The sequence below is a fragment of the Ambystoma mexicanum genome, chromosome 6p (genome assembly GCF_040938575.1).
Source record: "Ambystoma mexicanum isolate Mex_15411 chromosome 6p, UKY_AmexF1_1, whole genome shotgun sequence".
NCBI classification, from domain to species: domain Eukaryota; kingdom Metazoa; phylum Chordata; class Amphibia; order Caudata; family Ambystomatidae; genus Ambystoma; species Ambystoma mexicanum.
Genome location: NC_090935.1, coordinates 93355893 through 93377539, shown reverse-complemented (window position 1 = coordinate 93377539; position 21647 = coordinate 93355893).

The window sequence follows — 21647 nt, the reverse complement described above, 5'->3', positions numbered from 1 at the left end:
GTGCTCGCGGGAGCCGCACTGCCCGCCAGGTTGGACCAGGCGGGTAGAGTGAGACCCGCAAGCACAACTCGTAGTATGGTGGTACGGTAGCAACGGGCTTGGTCTCTGACAGGAGCAATAACAATGACCATTAGCCCTAGACAGAGGAGAGCTAATGGATTAATTTCAGACTTTTGAAGGTTAACTCCCCAGCGATCAGACCAAGAAAATACATCCCACTAGGGAAAAAGGCTAGGGGCACCATTTTTTGAGAAAGACAAGAGCTATTATATTGTATACAAAAGAATAAGGTGACACAGTATTACAAATCCACTGCCGTAGAGCTCTCTCTCGCCCGTCGTGCAAGACTCAGGTTATAAACACAAAAATCATCTCATATGATGCATTGAATATACAGTATTAATCCCCCACCCACATTGGCTACCATCTACATACATGCTAATAATCACATACAGCCCATTCTCCAAATGGTTCTGCTGTCTTTTCAGTCACCTTTGCCTCACGTGGGTTATGTTCCTGTCCATCTTGGAACACTGTAAAATATTTGGTTACATTCAACTGGCACCACCCTGCCTTTAATCCTAATCATGTGATGTACACCTGGTTATCAACATGAACTCAGCGGTCGACTTTGTGGTCAGGTGGGTCCTTGCATACAAAACAGCCCTTTTCTCATCCCAGACACAATGGTGCCCCCATCATGCCCACCCCACTGCATGGGCATCATTCTTGGCTCTCCCTAGCACGAAGCATAGATCATGTTTTTCTCCGCTTTCCCCTTTATCAATTCCCCTCCTCAAGAGTACATTTAGCATCCCACTAATGAATCCAGTTCATGAAGGATTTAGGACCCATTTCCCTACACATCTGGTAGTTCAAATAGAATGACCATCATTCTGGAGGGGCGTTAGTGTCTGAAATCTTAGCTCATGTTTTGGCAATCCAAGGCCTCTGCCTCGACTCCCAAGAGTGTGACCTTCACACTGGGCTACAGTCCCTCTCCTGCTACACAAATTCCTGCCTAATTGTTCAAAGGCCCTGTTAATGTGGGAGTGTGTGTGTGTTTCTTGCCACATATAAGGATCGAAATGTGATGGTCAAACAAGGGATAAGGCCTTGTTGTTTTGTGTCTTCACCACACCCTTCGAGGATTCAGGCCAAGTCTTAAAAGAGGGGGAGGGAAGTTATTCCACAGAAGGGAGCCCACTGAGGAAAAGGATCGGCCACCAGCTCTCTGTTTAGCAACCCGCTTCACACGCAGGGATTCAGTACCAGAGGAACGCAGGAGTCTAGAAGGAGAGTATTTGGTCAGGAAGCATTGAAGACAGAGTGGTCCCCGGCACCAGATAGCCTTGTGGATGATACAAAGGGCATTGAATTAAATCCGTGCAGAGGCCGGGAGCCAGTGAAGGCTTTTTAGGGCAGGAGAGATGTGGTCCCTGGGCTTCAGGCCAAGAATAAGTGTTGCTGCCCTATTCTGGGTTAGCTGGATGGGTCACAGTGAGTACAAAGGAAGATTAAGGAAAAGGCTGTTGCAATAGTCCAGCCTGGAGAGAACCAGAGCACTGGTAAGATTGAGTCTCTGGAGGACGGTGAAGAAGGGTAAAGTTAATTTGAGAAGGAAGAGCTGAAAAGTGAGACTTCTTGACTTTGTCCGGGATATGAGGGATGAAGGAAAGGGAGGCGTCAAAGAGGACTCCGAGATTCCCAGCTTCAGAGGAGGGGGTAAGAGGAGAGCCCATGGAGGAAGGCCAGAGTGAGGGGAAGAAGTAGGGTGCAGGGGACCCAATAGGGATAATATCTGTTTTGCTGGCAATGAGGAAAATGTCATTAGCAGTGCACCAGGCCTGGATGGCAGAGATGCAGTCAGGAATGAAGGAAGGTCCAAGGGCATCAGTAGGAGGTTTGAAGAAGAGTTGAGTGACTTCAGCGTAGCACTTGAAGTTGGGAGGGGAGGAGTCAGGGTGAAAGAATGGAACCCTGGTGGATGCCACAGGTGGAGGAGGAAGTAGGGGAGGAGAAAGGGCCCAGAATGGTTTTGGAGGAATGGTCAGTTAAGAAGGAGGTAAGCCCGTTCAGTGCCAACTCAAAGATACCAAGGGTATCATGGATCCTTTTTATGAGGATGGAATGGTTCACTATATCAAATGCAGAAGAGAGATCAAGGAGGATGAAGACCGCAGGGGAGTTGAAATCAAGTGATGCAAGCAGTTTTTCACAGGTGTTCAGAAGAGCAGTTTCCATGCCTCTGGATGCTCAGAATCCAGACTTGTGCTCATGTAAACCACCACCAAGTTCGCTATGAGAGATGAGTTGGGGGGAGCCAACTTCTCATGCAAAGCTACTAATTAGTTTCCCCCTATATAATTAACCACTCCCGCCAGTTAGTCCATTCCATGAAGCACCCCCCTGTACCATCCTGCACCCATTTTCCATGTTTTAGTATATTTTCTGCAATCTAAATCATCTGGGAGGGTGACAATTTGCACATGCATAACAACATTTCCCCCTTTAGTTAACCCTTCATTAACTAACTTCTCCTTTTCTCTCTATCTGCTTCATCCTTAGGCACCCATGCCCTGCACACATGACACAAACTACCCCCATCCTGTGAATATTTCACTCGGGTACATGTAAGGTATATACAGTCCCCATCACCCACTAAATATACCCAATGCCTCCCTGAAACTTGAGGAGAACCATCTCCGGTTCCGGAAGCACCTCAAAACCTTCCTCTTCGCTTCTGCCTTCTCTCTCCCTCTCCCCTGCTAATCCTGCTTAACTCCCCACTGAACTCAGCTCAAACCTGCATCTGGGCCACTCTCAGCAACCTCGGTCCAGGGCCCAGCCACTCTCCACCTGCACTGCCTCCCCGGCTCCCCCTGCACTGTGGGACTGTCACTGTATCCCTACAGCCCCTTTCCCAGCACTTGCTCTGCACTTACCTCGCACTTGCCACCAGCTGGCCCTTTCTATTTATTATTTATTATTATTTTATTCTATTTATTTTTTTTTACGCTACTTACCTTGTACTGCACTTCCCCCCCCACCTCCTCCCCCCTGCACTTCCTCCTTTTCCCCTTACCTCTGCACTTGCGCGATCTGAATGACACCTGGCCTAGTAGGATCGTTTGTCTGTTTTCCCCTTGTTTCCCTCCCTCCCTGCCTCGTCGCGCCTTGAAACACTTGTGTATAGGCGCGTTACAAATACCATATCATATCATATCATATCAATGCTCTGTATAGTTTTCAGGATCTGGTGGGGCCGATGTTAATGTCCCTGGTGCGGTAAATAGGTTGCTGTATTCTAACCATGTGTGGTTTATTCCAATCTTCGGTTTGAATCTGCCCATCTTTTGTACCAATCCTGCCCCAATAGTAACCATCATTCTTGTGCTGTTCAGGATACTCTTGGCACAGCATCGAAGCATCATTGGCAAGTGCAGAACAACAATAAGAGAAACAATATCTTCACCAGTGCCCCAAGCCAGGATGGCACCCATTAAAACAGTGTGTTGAACCAATCTTCGTCCCCGCAGCCCGGCTTCATTCTCCATGCCAGCCTTTAACTTGTGCAAGGCCCCTATGATGTGCATCAACGATCCTTTCTCCACATCATTTGGGGCTATATACGTGCAACAGTACAACCCAATCTTATTGCACACGCCCCCTTCCATTGCCGTCAGAAGGTTCAAGACGTAACGGTTTTGAAGTGTCATGAACCGGATCGCTCTCAGCTCACTCTTGATAGCATTGATGCTTTTCAAAATCATTTCCCAATGGATCACTTCCCACCGAACGATATGCAACCACTTGGCATTTGTGGCAGCCTGGATTCCTCGAGTCAAGAGCGACACAAAGAAACTTCGGTTTTAGAGGATATGGAGGATTCTTCCGACACATAATTCGATCTCTTCCTTCTTAACTTCACCAACCACTTCATCTTCTTCATCTTCTTCATCTGGTCATGCAGGTATGCTTGTTGACCACACACCAATACATGTCCATTTATGCTGCTGTTCCTTTCGCGAGATCTGGAATGAACATTGTCTTGTTACACTTAATGTTAGTGCCTACTGGAACAGCCCTACTTGTTGCACTTTTACTGGAGTTTCATGTGCTTCAATTCACATTAGATTGGGTATATATGCAGTCTATATCGCAAAACAGTTCTTTTTGATGTTACATATAACTTCTCCTCCAAAACCTGCCAGCCCCCCTGCTTCACAACTCACCACTGCCTTCTCCCATCTGTTCGGCATGAACCAGATTCCTTCCAGTTTTAACATGGGCCGTGGCTTACATGGAGGGGAACTGTCGTTTTTGACATATTTCTCTTCATCTCTGTCCATTAGCTCCACTGCACTGAGCCTGAGCCTCTAAAAGCAATATTTCTAGGGGTATTAGCATTTTGGGTGCCCGTGATGTGTGGGGATGAGGGAGCAGACATAACAACTCCTGTCGTACCTCTGTTTCCCTACTGAGTTCATGTAACTATACCACATATAATTACATTCTGGGTGGTGTGGTACATATTAGACATTGTATCAAACACTACACCTTTGTAATGGATGTATTCTTTCCGCCCCTCTAAAACCCTCCTCACTCACATTCTTGGAATCCATATAAGAGTATCTTTTATCTTTATCTGCTTAGAATTAAACACTGTAGGTAAGTATTCATCACTCGGTGTTGTGGCTTCCCACAATTTGTCAAATAATTGAGCCTGTGTACATCCCTTTAAGGTACTACACCCCCACACCCTCTTTATGTGGTCTTCCCCTATAACTGAGCTGGACATATAAAAACAAACCAAAAATAAATCCACACATGAGCGGGAGGGACATTTTAGAATGTTTCAGATACACATGTTTAATACCATCAAAAACATAGTCTTTTCTAAATGCATAATAAAACCGGCTGTAAGGAAAAAGTTTCACACCCCAAAATCTACAATATCTCTAAAAAAATATACAATAAAAAAGAAAAAACAAAACATGACTCAATAAATACAAATAATTCAGTTCTTAGTGTAATCACCTGAAACAAGATTACAAAATAATATACTCAGATTAAAAACATTTAGATAAAATGCTGATAGTTGGTGGCAATGTTGGCAGTAATTTCCTAACATAAGACAAATGTACCCAATACCACAATTCTTTTACTTTGACAGCAAAGGGAGTAGCATACACCAGAGTTTAGGGGCCATTATAAAGGTGTTCACTCCACCTTCTCACAACATTTTTTACATAAACCTTATAATTAGGGAACAATTGCAATGGCGGCGAGCTCACAGATTCTGGTGCAGCTCTGTTCTCACTTTCTTCCGACCGTCGTGGAGCAATCTGTTTGAAAGGTATTTAATGCACTTTGTTAACAGAGGTAAATATGAATGGAACTCATTCCCCAAAAATGACGCAGCACTGTTAGTATCTGAAGCACTACACACAGGGGATAGTGGCGTGTGCATACGTCTCCTCGTCACTATTTCATGAGGGGAGAGGTGATGGTCCTTACAGGGCTGAGTCCTCAAACTGAACAAGGCCAAAGGGAGACAATGCACTGTAATAAACCAGAAGGCTCCTCACCTGCTAGTCCCGGATATGGGTCGCTATTGGATCCAGTTCCTGAGGGTGGACCAGTGCGGGAGGATCACCTGGATGAGTGGTCTTTGGGAAGTGGAATTGGGACACTGAAGGGTGAGACATGGTATCCCCTTTCCTGTAACATCTTTTCCCCATCCTACCATGTAGGATACATGTAAACTCAACCCCCCAATCCTCTTTTCCGACACAAACACTTTCTCACGGACAGTTCATCGTAAGCGACAACAGACTAACACCATGGTTGCAAGGAGGGAAGTACTCTGGAACTCTAGAAACCGCTATTTTCATGAGCTTTGGAAAGTGAGAAGCCTAAGACAAGGAACTGAAGCTGGCCAGGCCTATTCTGTGCATCAAAGGTATTCGGGGCGCTCCTGTGTTGATAACCCAGACTGGGAGGAGCGATTGCTGCTGTGGTACTGTCCTTGGCTCCTGCAAGAAAGCCGCACCAGAAAAAGCAGCACAGCTGGAGAGTTGGAGAAACCGATATGAAATCACCCTGTTTGAACCAAGGTTGCAAGCGGCAATGTTGCATGAAAATTCCACAAAGGACTGTGTTTGAAGCACATGTCATAAGAGGAGCGAACCATTGGAAATTAAAGGGGTGAATGAACTGTTGAAAGCTAATTTAGATACCGTATACAGCGAGGTCCGGCACCATGGGGGTGCTCATTCGAAGGTCTCTGTTGGGGATCTAACTGTAGGAGAACTGCGTTGTCAGAAAGGAACTTTGAATCGAAGTGGTCCTGCAATGGGTCAAACTAAAACTTGTGCACAATCGAAAGTCTTTGATAAGTATAAAGTGAATTACAACTGGTCCGAGTTTGGCGGAGCTAGACTAGTAGAATGTGAAGAGGGATCTAAACGCGGCTGAGGGGGATCCGGGGTGAACTGTGAGTCACCAGAGAAGGAATAGTTTTGGAAATACAAGAAAGGGGAGCTTAGCCCGGCTGAGGGGGATCCTGGGAGAAACATCCAAAATCGTTTAGTTACAAGAAGAACCGAACTTTCTATTTTTGTTTTGTACATCAGGCCGTCTGAAACAAGAGACTTTTATGGAAAACAGGCTTGAGCACAGAAGGCCCTGAGGCTGGAACTGCCATTGTATCCTCGTACCGCAAACGCCAAAGTGTGCGCTTTGCTCAGAGAGAACCGTCTTCCCCTGTGTTGATACCGTGGGGAAGGGAGGGTGTCGGCCCGAGTATCCTGATTATTATTTTGTGAACACTTGTTTCTTTTTATGAACTGCACCACGCACTATTTGTAACTAGTAGTAAGGATTGGCAATAGTTTCTTTTAGTATAGGCCCTTTTATTTGACAAGACTCCACTAGGACTGCCTCCTTTATTATTTGATGGTTATAGCTTGCTCCCATCTTAGATTTAGGTTTAGATAGGTGTTTATCACACCTCTTTGAAAGGTCAATAAACATCCTTGAACTGTGATCACTTGTGTATATCTTACTTTCATACCATGCCTTCTGCAGCACCCAGTTCCTCATCAGTGTAACACAGAGCTTACACATCTTAGTTTTAAGCAATAAGTTCATCCGTTCTACATCCCTGTTGCTCTAAGGGTGATAAATGCAACATAGTTTATGCTTTATTGCCAAATGGGCTGCAATCGCCTTAAAGAAGTGGGTGCCATTGTCACTTCTAAGAGTATTGCACACTCCCCATCGGGGAAACACTTCTCTCACCAAAAACCTGGCGGCCGATTTAGCATCAGGATGTGCACACGGACCAGCCTCTATCCAACGAGAGAAGGGACAAACTACCACTATTAAATATCGATAAGAGTTACACCTTTGTCCCATGTCTGCGAAGTTTATATGTAAATCAAGAAACGGACCAATTGGGCGTGGCAAGGTGCCCCTCAAGATTTTTAATGTTTGCCCCATACTATACGTTTGGCACACTACACAGGTGAATGTAAGCACTGATAACAGTTCCTGAATTTCAGGTAAATACCAATCCTCCTGAATATCTGCTGCTATATGCTGTTTGGACACATGGGCCGGGTAGTGAAGTTGGTCAAATACCACCAAAGCCAAAGCCTCGGGCATCACTATCTTCCCTGTACATGTCTGCCTCCATACTAAGTCAGTTGGAGATTGTGCACACGCTCTCCTTTGACACACCAGCCTCTCACTCTGTGGCGCTTGTCCTTGAATCTTAATAATTTCAGTCACAGGAAGAGCTGTTTAGGGTTCACAAAAACAGGATGTTCAGGAAAGTCTTGGAGCGTCAAATATGCAGATGTTTTGTCTGCTGTATCTGCCGCTTGGTCCCAGAGAGAAACAAAATCTACACTGCTCGTGTGGTGGTTCACTTGAGCACTATGACAAGCGAAGGATTGGAGATGGCTGCAATTAACCAATCCAACAGGGCCACATGCTGCACTGGAGACCCATCTGCCCTACGGAACCCTCCCCTCGTCCACCTTGACAGTGCTGAATGAACAGTAGTTGTGACATATGCAGAGTCTGAATAAATCATTACTCAGCACCCTTGTGCTGCCTCAAGTACTTCAATGAGAGGAATGAATTCTGCTGATTGTGCAGCGTAGTGACCCGGAAGCCTCGGAGTCAGAAAAACTTCATTTTCTCTGTCCACTAACTGCACCACTGTCACCCCAGTATGTCTCTGACCTGTCTCTTCATCAATAATTGATGACCCATCAACGAAGAACCCTTCTCCATTGTCTAGGGCATAATCAAGTGCCTTAGGAATACCATCCTCGGGCCCTCATACATACTACAGTCATGCACCTCGTCGTCGTCAGTGATAGTGTCAGTCAAAATGTAGCTGGATTCACTGTCTTACAACAAACAATATGGATAGATGAGCTTGAAAGAATCACTTCATATGCCGAGACCCTTCACAAGGTCAAAGTAGATTTGGACCTTTCTAGTATCGCAAAAACAGCATACTCCAATTACAGTGTTAATGAACACACCATGAAGATAGTCGCAGATTTCTCAATGGTGAAGGCGGCAGCAAATAATGTCTGTTTGCACGGAAACTGTCCTTCCAAGACAGAATCTAACATGCCACTGTAATAGGCCAGAGGTTTATGGCCCATGGTACTGTGATGTGTCAACAGTGAGAACTGGTAACACTGTCCAGTGCAAACAGGTGTTGCCAGTACAGGGGCAGTAGAAATTACATCTTTTAATTTCTGGAATTTAGTAATCATCTCAATAATAGTATTTTTTGTTGGGTGTGCTACCTTAAGGACCTGAGGCAGTGGTTTTGTGTATGACGTATAGTCAAATATCCAAGCTCTACACTAGTTGCATAAGCTAATACATTTCTGCATATCCTTAACCGTTACTGGCTGGGGGGGTAGTGCGCATAGCTGCTGCATGCTCTGCAGTTACTCTTTTTCCTTTCACTGAAATCAATTGTCCCAAATAGAATACCTATTGCTGGCAATACTGTAGTTTTGCTCTGTCCACCTTGTACCCCTTGTCAACCAACAATCGCAGCAGAGTAACAGTATCCTCTCTACATTGCTGCTCTGTAGTACTACATAACAACAAATCTTCTACATATTGAATTATGGTACTGGGGACAACAATATTGCCCATACCCTCATGTAACACTCTATTGAAGATACTCAGGGACTCACAGTACCCTTCAGGAAGTCTAGTGTGTTGAAATGTAAATGTGGTAAGATACTGTGAATCAGAATGCAAGAGCACTGAGAAGAAATCATTCTTCAAATTCACCACAGTAAATTGGGTGGCATCAACAGGTATATTGCATAATATGGTAGCAGGATTTGGAACCACCGTAAATTCGGCGTGTACAATGTCAGTTAGGGGGCGTAAATCCTTAATCATTTTCTAACTGACCCCCTTTGCTTTCTTCACCGGATAAATTGCTGTATTCTAGGACGAGTTTGATGGTACTATTATACCCTGGTGCAAAAGGACCATTATGGTGTCATAAATTCCCTCCTCTTCTGCTTTTGATAAAGGATATTGTTTCACTCGAGGTAGCACAGCACCACGTTTCAAGGTAATACGCATTGGTGCAACACTCCGTAAAAGCCCCACATCATGCGGATTACTGGTCCATAACTTATCAGGTACTTGAGACAAATCTGTGGAGACAAAGGATAGAGCATTCCGTATCAATAGCATGGGACAAGTAACATTTCTGTACTGTATCAACATTTCAGAGGGGACACACACTTCCAATATGATTTCCCCTTCGTTCTCCTTTTTTTCAAATAAGTCTTTGTCTGAGACATTTTTAATGGGAATGGTTGAGTCAATACACAAAACTGTACGCCACTCCCCTTTGTTTGAATCGACTGCTATCAACACAATTCTGTCTTCTGCCACTAGACTTCCATCTATATCAAGCTCAATCATGGTTCCTGCAACTACCTCCTGTGGTTGGGCAGGCCTGTACAAAAACTTGGAAGGTAACTGCCGGTATTTGTTTGCTTCCTGCAGTATGGCGCTAAGTAATATGGCAATGCCATATAAGAACAAATCTGGGGTCACTGGTATTCCTCTTGCAGCAGATTCAATGATCAATGCATGTAAGGGCAACATTACCCTCACGGCACACATGCCGGGTGTCCAACAGACCACACCTCTTTCCGTAAATGAGATGGTCACGTTGAGCTTACACAAAATGTCTCTCCCAAACAGGTGGATCGGGGTTGCAGTAGAGTACAACAAGGGGGCCCACTCCTCGCTGCCCCCTATCTTAATAGGTAATTTCTTTCTGAAAGGAACCGAATGAACTGCCACAGAGAAGCCCTGCATTTAAATGACCTCGCCTGATAAAGGGAATCCTCCCTCACTAATGCACTATTTAGTCGTACCTGTATCTACCATGAAAATGAACGGTTCATTTCCTATCTCCACGCCCACCAAGGGTTCCTCTTCTGGGTCGGCAGTGACCGATAGGACTAACATGCTAAGGCTCTCCGTGGGCTGTCCTAGTCCGGACACGTATTCATCCCTCGAAAATGAAAGGATTTCCTCTGACCACCGTGGCCGCCAGATAATGTGTCACTGTGACACCCGGAATGGTAGTATTGTATAGAATATGGGGGCCATGTTGTTGCCCTTGATGTACTGCGTAAGACAGTGCATTACTGGAACCGGGGGCTGCTAGCTGTGGAAAAGAAGGCGGGGGAGCATGCAGGGCCGTGGGCCCTGGCGCACTGTAGGAGGATACTGGAGGTAACTGTCCGTACAGCTGGGGATATGAGACCGGACCTCCCTGGGGATAGGGATACATCTGTTGTTGAGGGTATGCATATGCTTGTCTACTCTTACATTCCCTCGAAAAGTGATCCATTCGCCCACTGACCAGCTCCTCCGCATCGTGGTCCCAACCCCCGAACCCTCATCGCCCTCCACAGGCACTGGAAAAAAACCTCTTCCCCACTGAAATCCTCCTGGACCCCTCCTTGATACTGGGGCTGATACCACCAGCCCAATCATTTACTCCTCTGCACGCAGGTACAGGTGCTGTGTGCATGTCAGCCTGCATCGCCCTCAAATCAGCTGTCCCTTCCATCAGCACTGTCGCTGCAGTCGCTTCCAATGCAACCTTTGCTAACATCTTTTGAGCCAGTTTCATTTTCTCTTCATGTGGTCACTGCTCAGTTTCCTTCTCCTTTTCTTTCTTTTGGAAGGCCTCCTTTGACCACAAAATAGAAAAATTGAATCACTCTGTCCCATGATTCTCCTGTTTCTGCCTGCCTCATCTCTTGTACATGCAATATATATTGAGCAGGGTCCTCATCATCACACATCGTTTTGTTGCATGATCAACTGGTGATCGGGCATATCTTGGTATGTACGCTTTAGTGCTGCCTATACCCGAGGCCTAATGTTGTTAAAATGTGCCCCATCATCACCCAAATTCATACCCGGGTACCCTGCTTTAGCCCATATGTCATTGGCATGATCTCCCAAAATAGAAACAAACTTTTCAAATCTCCTATAGCCAAGGTAGTACCCGCTGTATGCTTCTCAAATGCATATATCCACTTATCCGTCGCAGCTGTAAGAAATGGGAGTGCCTTTATAAGGTTATTTATGTCCATATGTGGCATGGTATATACTGAGCTCTCCCCGGTCCCTTATGTAGTAATGGAAACTGTGCTCCTACTGACTTCCCAGCTTTCTTCTTTCCCATCACCGATCTCTTAGCTACTGTCTTCCGTCCAAACCTATTAAGTAACCTAGGTCCCCATAAACATTCTACTCATGAGGGAAAAGCTGGTGGCTGTTCTTCCCCTTCCAACTCATCTATTGTATTCCACTCCTCTTCTCCTTCATGCGTATAATCATACTCTTCTTCCAACCTGGCCGTGCCATACTCCATACGGTCCTCTCGCCTTCTCCAATCTTCCCATTCTTTCTCTATATGCACATCCTTGATGGCTGTGCTATCTATTCGAAATGAAATATCTCCCGCCCTCCATTCATCCACCCCTAGAGAAGTCCACTGTCCATCCCTTCTTTCTATTTTTAATCACGCTAATTCACCCTCCACCCTCCTCAATGCATCTATCAACTCCTTTTGTGGCTTCACATAGTTTCCCTCCACCCCCTTACTCCTCACAGCACTGGACGCCATGGGGTTAGGGAGATTCTGATATTGCGCCAATGTAGGGGGCGGGAGAGCTGTGGCGGGCAAAGGAACATACATGGGATTAGGATATCCTGACACGGCATGTGTGGGCTAACACCCTAACAAGGGCACCAGTCTGTTTCAATAGGGGCCACAGGGGCACTTAGGATGGCAACCACAGTAGTAGTTGTAGTACACAGAGTAATCGCTACACATACCGTCATCAACGAATCCGTAGCCTTATAGTCTAAATCTTCCACCATTTTCCATAATTCTAAAAATTCCTTTCTATTATTTAATTTTTTTCCTTTATATTCAGCTGTCAGAAACGTGTACAAATGACTCCCGTTCCTTATGGTACTTAAGAATCTTATCTCAGTACAGAGGTTTACACATGTAATCCAACAGGGTTATTGGCTCCATTTAAGCTACCCCTCCTCATCAACGTTTTACAGTATTATCAACGCCCCTGTCCTATCCCAACGAATCGTACCACTCCCCAATACCCACTTGTTATGTCCCACACTTACCCCCATTCACAATCCCCTTCCACCCACATGCATTCCTCTCTGACACCTCCTATGTCACACCAGACTTGGCATTCATCCATCCACAACTAACCACCACAAAAGCCAAAACATTACCAACAGTAAAATCACAATAAATTCTACTTTTTCATTCCATCACCCCCTTTACATCGGCTGAGGCGATACGAGGCCTACACAAGCCTCTTTGCACAACTACTTTATCATTCCCACGCTCCGTTTACACTGGAGGGAGAGATCCCAGAGTCACTAAATATACAGAGCCTCGATCCATATCCTCTATACTTCAATACCCAGCGCTGTCTTCTTCCATATTACCTCAGGAAAGGGTTCTGTTACTTCACAATCCATAATATAAAACTCAAAATAAATATATACAATGCCACATGGTTTCCTAAATCGTCAATCCAACTTACTGCACACAAATATCCACTCTCCCTCACACTCCACAACACTCATCCTCTCCCCTCATACCTCAGGCCTACTCTTAAATACAACACTGCTTTAAGTTATGACAACCGTGTATATATATGTATGCGATGTATCTTACATGATTCTATTGCAAAGATAATGATTAGTTTCCCCTATATAATTTCCTGCTCCCGCCAGTTAGTCCCATCCATGATGCACCTCCTCCCCCCTCCACATTCCTACACCCATTCTACATGTTTTAGTATATTTTCTGCAGTCTAAATTGCCAAGACTATGTCAACATTGCAGCCCAACAGATTCTGAATCACGTCGTTACAAGGAAATGAAACCAAGAAATGGTGACTGTGATGTGAAACTAAATATTCTATTTGTTAATCATGTGGCCATAGACTTACATTGGTAATGTTATTTTATTTCATAAACGGGTATCAGTTATACTTATAGACTTGGGACTGGTGTCATTTTGAAGTTAATTTCAAGGTGGTTCTGTGGGGTACATTTTCATAATAATCAGTATTTTAGAACGCTGATACCAAGCTAGAAAATGACCACAGCTTCACAGAAAGTGGGAAAAAGCTGAAACTCGGGACAAGAGTGGCTATGTGTATCACATAAATGGTGGTAAAGTTTCATGATAATCACTGGTGTCATTTTCATGTAATTGAGGAATAAACACCAGTTGCGCATGCAACATGAGACAAGCGCAGGAGTCATTACATCCGGTTCACCATGATTTGTTGAGTTTAGAAATATATATATATTGTTGCAGGTAAATGGAAATTAAAAATAGTCATGAAATTTGAAAAGTTTATATAACAACGTTGGTGCGCGGATTCATACTTGGAATCAATTCCACTTTAGAACTCCAAGAGCCTATCAGGGCAGAAGAGAGGGCTTGGACCTTGGGGAGGAGACGAGAATAAATGTCCAATAAAAATGTAGAACTAATAAGTAGATTTCAGAGGTGTATAAAGCCCTTGCAGAAGAACAGAGGGGACAGAACTGGGGAGATCCTGCCTAAAAACCATCTTGAAAGGAGAGCTGCCAGAGATCTTGAAGGAGAACAGCCCCAAGGGGTATACCGAGACAGCTGCCTACAATCTTGGATGGAGAGGCCTTAACATTGAGAGCAATGTTCCCTGTTGTTAGGAAAGATTTCGTTATTGTAGGGAACTTTCCTTCCATGTGGCAACCCCTAAACTTTTTGCTATTGTTTTCAACCTGTTTTCTTGACTTTGCCAGAGAAGTGCAGCCTTCTGCCGTACTCCTCTGGGCTTTCGCTCCTTTCTTACGGGGAAACTGACATGCCCTTAAGACAGTCAGTACCGGGGAACGCTGTTTCCCGTAGTTTCTTTTATCGTGTCGCCATTTTAGTGCAACACGACACAAGAGGGCACTGTAAGCTAAGTTACAGCTCTCTTGGGTCTCTAGCCTTCTACAGACCCTAGACACTCTTGTAGGATGGTTTTTGGATCGGTGCAAGTCATTCAGGGACTGGGCTGGTGGCAGCGATCATTTGGTTTATTTTGAGCTCCTTTTGCCGTTCTGAGCACCTTTTTGCCGCGAACACAAAAGGGTGGCCCGGCTACCCAAAATGGCCGGACCACGAGGCTCCTTTGTCTCGTCCACTGTCCGTCTTGCTCCCTTTACCTTCCCCCGGGTCAGGCGACCCGGGGCCTTCCTTATTTGGGCATGTAGTTTCCCGCGAAACACGGTTGCTTTCGCGGGCTTCTACATGTCGTTTGAGTGCCCCCAGGATGTGGGCTGGGCTGTCTGGTCCCAATACACATCCTGGGTGCCAGAGAGTCTAGGGTGGTGTGAATGCCTGGGACCACTGTGGTCCGTGATTGGTCCACGTATGGTATGTGTGTTGATGAGCGGATCTCCCATTGGCTCCCCTCCGTTTTGGCGCGAAGGGAACCGTGGATAAGAGGGAGCTGGAAACACCACTGCCATGTCGATCTCCTGAGTTCTTACGAACCCAGGGATACAGGAGCCAACTATCCTGCGAACACGAGGCTGGACCGAGGAATCGCTGGTGACCCCCTGAAGAACTTCTGCTCCTCATTGCTGTCGTCCGGTGAAGCCCTTTCCACCTAAGATCGAACCAGAAGGCCTGTACTGGCGCTTCGACCTATTGGAATAGCAGGACCAGCTATTCCCGGCACCTTCATCAACTCCTGCCGTAAGCCTTCGGAAGTGTCTCTGGGCCATCCAGTTGACTGACCAGCTTACTAAGGAGCCCTGCTCTGTAATCGCCGACAGGTTGGGTGGTATTCTGAGTCCGGGGCACGCTCACACGCTTCGTTTGCTTAGCAACCCTAAGCTAGAGGTGAACGGTGCACGTTTGGCTTGAATACACCCGGCCGTTCCGTTGCCCTGCCGTGGCGACAAAACTGTGCAGGATTCTTCGATCGGGACGTCTTTTTACTCTGCACGACGACGAGACGTTCCCTGCTCTTCAGAACCTGCCAGAAGCTGCATCTATCGAGGAGAAGCTCGGGCCTGCTTGCTTCGGGGACCGGTGAGTAGATTAGCTAGGATCTGGTCGCCCTCCTGCAGTGCCCCTTGCTTTTCCCCGCTGTAAATACAGCTCCCCTTGTCCGTACTCGCGCCCTACTTCTGCCTCACAGTGGAGGCTGCGCTAGAGTCGCGGACCATGTTCTCCTTCATTAGGGCACCCTACAGAGCTGTCCAACGTCCTCCGAAGAGCTTCACCTTCTGCCCATTGGCACCGGCGTGTGCAGGTACTTTGAGCGCTAGGCTCCACTCTTCGTAGGGATTGGACTACCATCTAGTTAGGGGCCTCAGAAGGCGGACATATCACCCGCATTGGTTCGCACTGCCTGTTTTCCTTCCCCTGCAGGTGGATAACATATTTCGTGCTGCTAATGCTGTGAAACTGTGTATTCTGTATATATATTGGGTGGATAGTGTATGTGTTGGTTTAATATCGTTGTATATTGCTGCTTTTACTGTGGTTATTAGTTTCAAGGCCTTAGAATAAATGTGTATCTATTTTTGATATAAACAACTGTTTTGAGTAGTTTGTAAGCGCTCTTGCTTTGTGTGCTCACTGTGGGCTTTCAGTCACCCTCACCCCTCTTGAGACCTAGTCTTGACCGCCGCGATCGCTACCTTGATTGGTCTGGCTTGTCCAGAGGTTACCCTGTTCCAAGTAATTAGGTTGGCCTTCTGAACTTCTGCGCCACCAGGACAGAGTTCAGAAATCCGTCTTAACAAATTGGTGTACAGCGGTGGGATACGACTGAGGGTATCCAGTGTTGCGCACAAGCTGAGGCGTTTTCAGGTTATTCCAACCAGGACACGCAGTAAAGTATTGAATATAACGTTAAAAAGGCCATAGTCCTATCAACAGTATGGAAACGAATACTTTATTAACCTTAAATGCTTCGAAATCTGAAACATTGAAGAAAATGTGTGCGGAGAGAGGGGTTTCCTCTCAAGGCACTAAATTGGAAATGATCCAGAGAATCGTGGCGTGGCAAGAAGCGCAGCTTGACGCTATAACTTCCGAGGACAGTGCAGAAGGTGGTGGGGCTGCTCTCACTGGCAGAACCGACGGTTCTGCCGCTGCACTGATCCATCACGACCACGAGGACAGGGAGGATGTAATGTCTAACGTTTCCTCTGCCAGTGTTGATGGGGAGGCTATGCTTGAATTCAAGAAGCAAGAGCTGCGGTTTAGGCAGCAGGAGCTTGAATTCAGCATAGCCAAACTGAAAATCGACCAGGCAGAAAAACAAAAAGACAGGGATCACCAGTTGGAACTGGCCAAGCTTCAGTTCGCAAATGGGTCCAAGGGTCCTGGACATGGTTCTGGGGCTTCCTCTCATCCACGGTTTCCAAAAGATCTGCTCAGTGTGTATGAGGAACGAAATGACATTATGGACTGGTTGAATGCGTTGGAGTATGCATGCGAGGTTCAAGAGGTTGATAATGCGGATAAGATTGCATGGTTACTCAGCAGACTGCCCCATTCTGGTTGCAGTGCCATTATGGAAATGTCGAAGGCTGAGCGCGCTGATTTTGCAATGTTGAAGCAGACTCTCATTTTAAAGTTTGGGAAGACTCCGACCCAATATTTGAAAAGGTTTAGAGAGTATAAAAAAAAGGAAGGTGGTACTTGGGTGTCGTATGTAGCTGAGTCCCTGAAAAACTTGACTGGCTGGGTTGAAGGTTATAAGGTTTCTACCTTCGAAGGCATGATCAATCTGGTCATGCTGGAACACATTTTTGCTTCTTCTTCCCCGGAGCTTAAGCAGCATTTGGCCGATTCGAAGGAGATAGATCCTAAGAAGCTGGCCATTGCAGCAGATTTATGGGTGTCACATCGAGTGTCCCATAAGGACAAAACTCATCCTGGTAAGCAGGAGGAAGGGAAAAAGTCCAAAGATATGGAGGGTGGGGAATCTGCTAAATCTTCTTCCCATAAGGGCCACAAAAAGAAAAACAAGGGTAAGACACAAGAGAACTCACAGGGTAGCGGAGGTTCGCCTCCGAAACAGAACTCTGGTTATAATAAGCCTCCCTACGTAAACAGACCCAATGGGGCTTGTTTTTCTTGTGGAGCAACTGACCATGTGAAGGGGGATCCCCGTTGTAAGGTTAGACCTTTGGGGGTCCACTCCGCTAATCTGGCCTTCTCCTACGAGGAAGAAGAGATTACAGGAGCATCCTTCTCCTCAGACTCGTTTCCCAGCGGGATCGAGGCTGAGGTAGTTTTAGTGTCCCTGGGTTCCTGGGAGCCTAAAGTCGCAGAGGCGTATGCTAGGATTCCGGATAATACCAAGCACTACTTTAAAGACAGTGTGCTGATCAATGGAGTGGATACGCCAGCTCTTAGGGATAGTGGGTGCAGTCGAACTGTAGTGGATTCTACCTTGGTAGACTCAGAGGAAGTTGCCAGAGCTCCTCTGATGCCCACTAAGTTGGCTGACGGCCCCCTCCGTATGTTTCCCGTGATCCCTGTTAATCTAACTTTAAATGGTACAGCAGTTAGGATTCCAGTGAGCATTCAGAGAAACGTCCCGGGAAAGGTCTTGTTGGGCAATGATCTCAGAGCTCTAGGGCTCGTAGGAGACACTGCCGAAAGACCCTACACACGGTCTCAAGCACGGGCAGCATTGGCCAAGTCCAATACGCCGCCCCAGCCGAAGGGGAAACCCAAGGCGAAAGGAGTCAACAAGTCCCGACGGGGGAAAGAGAATATTCCCCCGAGCTCGCCTACCACTGCGGTGGAGGGAGTTGGTCAATCGCCCGAGCCTGACGAGGAGGTGGCGATGCCTGAAGTGTTCGACCCCAACGACCATCCTGAACTAAAAGACTTGTTAGTTGAAGGAGGTCCTGATAGGGACGACTTCAGTAAGGGCCAACGTGAGTGCCCATCTCTGGAAGGCCTAAGGAGACAGGCCTGCTCCCAGCTTGAGGGTGAACCTCCTGGGAAGCATCGGATTTATTGGGAAGGTGGACTCCTGTACAGTGAGCCCACAGAGTCTACAGAAGGAGACCATAGGAGGTTGGTGGTTCCCCTTGCTGTTAGACCCTTCCTCCTGCAGTTGGCGCATGAAGTTCCCCTTGCTGGTCACCTTGGAATGAAGAGGACCAAGCAAAGGTTATCTATGCACTTCTACTGGCCCAAGATGGGGGTGCAAGTAGAAAGTCACTGCAGGAGTTGTGCCTCCTGCCAGTTGTCTGGTAAGGTTGGCGCGACAATCCAAGCTCCGTTGGTACCGCTCCCAGTTGTGGGGGTACCATTTGAAAGGGTAGGGATCGACATCGTTGGCCCCCTTGACCCGCAAACATCCTCAGGCAATAGGTTTATCCTGGTGCTGGTCGACCATGCAACCAGGTATCCTGAGGCCATCCCATTAAAAACTGTAACTGCCAAGTCGGTTGCAAAAGCTTTACTCGGCATATTTACTAGGGTTGGCTTCCCTAAAGAAGTTGTGTCAGATCGTGGCAGCAACTTTATGTCGAAGTATATGCAGGCTATGTGGAAAGAATGTGGGGTCACCTACAAGTTCTCTTCTGCATATCACCCCCAGACCAATGGTCTGGTGGAACGTTTCAACAGAACGTTAAAGAGCATGATTGGGGCTCTGGAGGAGCCCCAGAGAAGAAAATGGGATCTTCTCTTACCATGCTTGCTCTTTGCCTACAGAGAGGTACCACAGGAGGGTGTTGGCTTCAGCCCCTTCGAACTTCTGTTCGGTCATCCCGTACGGGGACCCTTAGCCATCGTCAAAGAGGGATGGGAGATGCCCACTCCCCCTGTTACTACCAATGTAGTTGACTATGTGCTAGGGCTCAGAAAACGGATGGTACTCCTGATGGGCTTGGCTAGTGAAAAGTTGAAGGCAGGACAAGCGCTGGTGAAACATTGGTACGACCAGAAAGCTTCCTTAATTCACTTTACCCCTGGTCAGCAAGTCCTGATCATGAACCCTATAAGGCCTCGCGCTTTACAGGACAAATGGTCAGGCCCTTACACAGTGGTGGAGCCCCTGGGTGAGGTGAACTATTTAGTGGACCTTGGAAGGCCTGGACAGGCTCCAAAAGTGTTCCACGTAAATAGGCTGAAGGCTTTCGTCCCAAGAGTCGAAATCGCAGCACTGCTACTGGCGTCAGACGTTGAGGAAGAGGAGTCAGAACCTCTTCCCGACCTGTTCCAAAGCGGTCCTTCAGATAGCTCCGTTGAGGGTGTCCGAGTGGCCCCTCACCTGACTTCTGATCAGCAGGCTGAGGTGAAAAGTTTGCTTAGGCAGTTTTCCCCCCTGTTTTCACAGTCGCCTGGTTTGACACCTTGGTGCAAACATAACATTGACACAGGAGACAGTGTACCTACCAAAAGTAGGGGATACAGGATGTCGGATAAAGTACGGTCTTATATTAAGACCGAGGTCAACAAGATGTTAGACCTTGGGGTGATTGAACCCTCTAGTAGTCCTTGGTCCAGTCCTGTGGTATTGGTTCCAAAGGCAGGCACTTCTGAATTGAGGTTCTGCGTGGATTACAGGGCTCTGAATGCTGTCACCAAGACAGACGCTCACCCCTTGCCTCGAACTGACGAGCTGGTGGATACCTTGGGTGCCTCCAAGTACCTCAGCACGTTTGACCTGACTGCGGGCTATTGGCAAATAGCTTTAGCAGAACATGCCAAGGAGAAGACAGCATTTTCAACTCCCGACGGGCTTTACCAATTCCGGGTAATGCCGTTCGGATTGAAGAATGCACCTGCCACTTTCCAGAGGCTTGTGAATCATGTGTTGAATGGGTTGGACGAATTCTGTCTTGCATATCTGGACGATATAGCAGTTTTCAGTGCCACCTGGGAAGACCATGTGAAACACCTCGGGATTGTGCTCCAGGCTCTTCAGAAAGCCCACTTGACCATAAAGGCGAGTAAATGCCAGATTGGACAAGGCTCAGTGGTTTACCTTGGGCATGAAGTAGGTGGAGGAAGGATACAGCCTCTCCCCAGTAAAGTACAAGCAGTACAAGACTGGCCTACCCCCACTACACAAACCCAAGTGAGAGCCTTCTTAGGACTCACGGGTTATTACCGCAATTTTATGGCAGACTATGGCACCATAGCTGCTCCTCTGACTGCCCTCACAACTCCGAAGAAACCCAAGAAGGTAACTTGGACTGACGAGTGTGAGAAGGCCTTCAATGGCTTGAAAGACTCCTTGTGCCAGGCCCCTGTGCTCAGGGCCCCTGATTATCAAAGACCTTTTATCGTGCAGACGGATGCCTCTGACACTGGGATAGGAGCTGTACTATCACAAGTAGATGAGAAGGGTAAGGAACACCCTATCGGTTTTATTAGTCGCCAGCTTAAGGACAGAGAGCTCAGATGGTCCACGGTAGAGAAAGAATGTTTCTCTGTTGTGTGGGCCCTAAGGAAGCTGCGGCCCTACCTCTATGGGACCCACTTCACTGTGCAGACTGACCATAAGCCGTTAAAGTGGCTAATGAACATGAAGGGGGAGAATCCAAAGTTGCTTAGGTGGTCCATAAGTCTACAAGGCTTCGACTTCACTATTGAGCATAGGCCAGGTGTCCAACATAGCAATGCTGATGGGTTGTCCAGAATGTTTTACCGACCTGAACAAGAGACTCATCCAGGGGTGGATTAGTTCCCCCTGTCCATAGTCTGGGAGGGGCGAGTGTTAGGAAAGATTTCGTTATTGTAGGGAACTTTCCTTCCATGTGGCAACCCCTAAACTTTTTGCTATTGTTTTCAACCTGTTTTCTTGACTTTGCCAGAGAAGTGCAGCCTTCTGCCGTACTCCTCTGGGCTTTCGCTCCTTTCTTACGGGGAAACTGACATGCCCTTAAGACAGTCAGTACCGGGGAACGCTGTTTCCCGTAGTTTCTTTTATCGTGTCGCCATTTTAGTGCAACACGACACAAGAGGGCACTGTAAG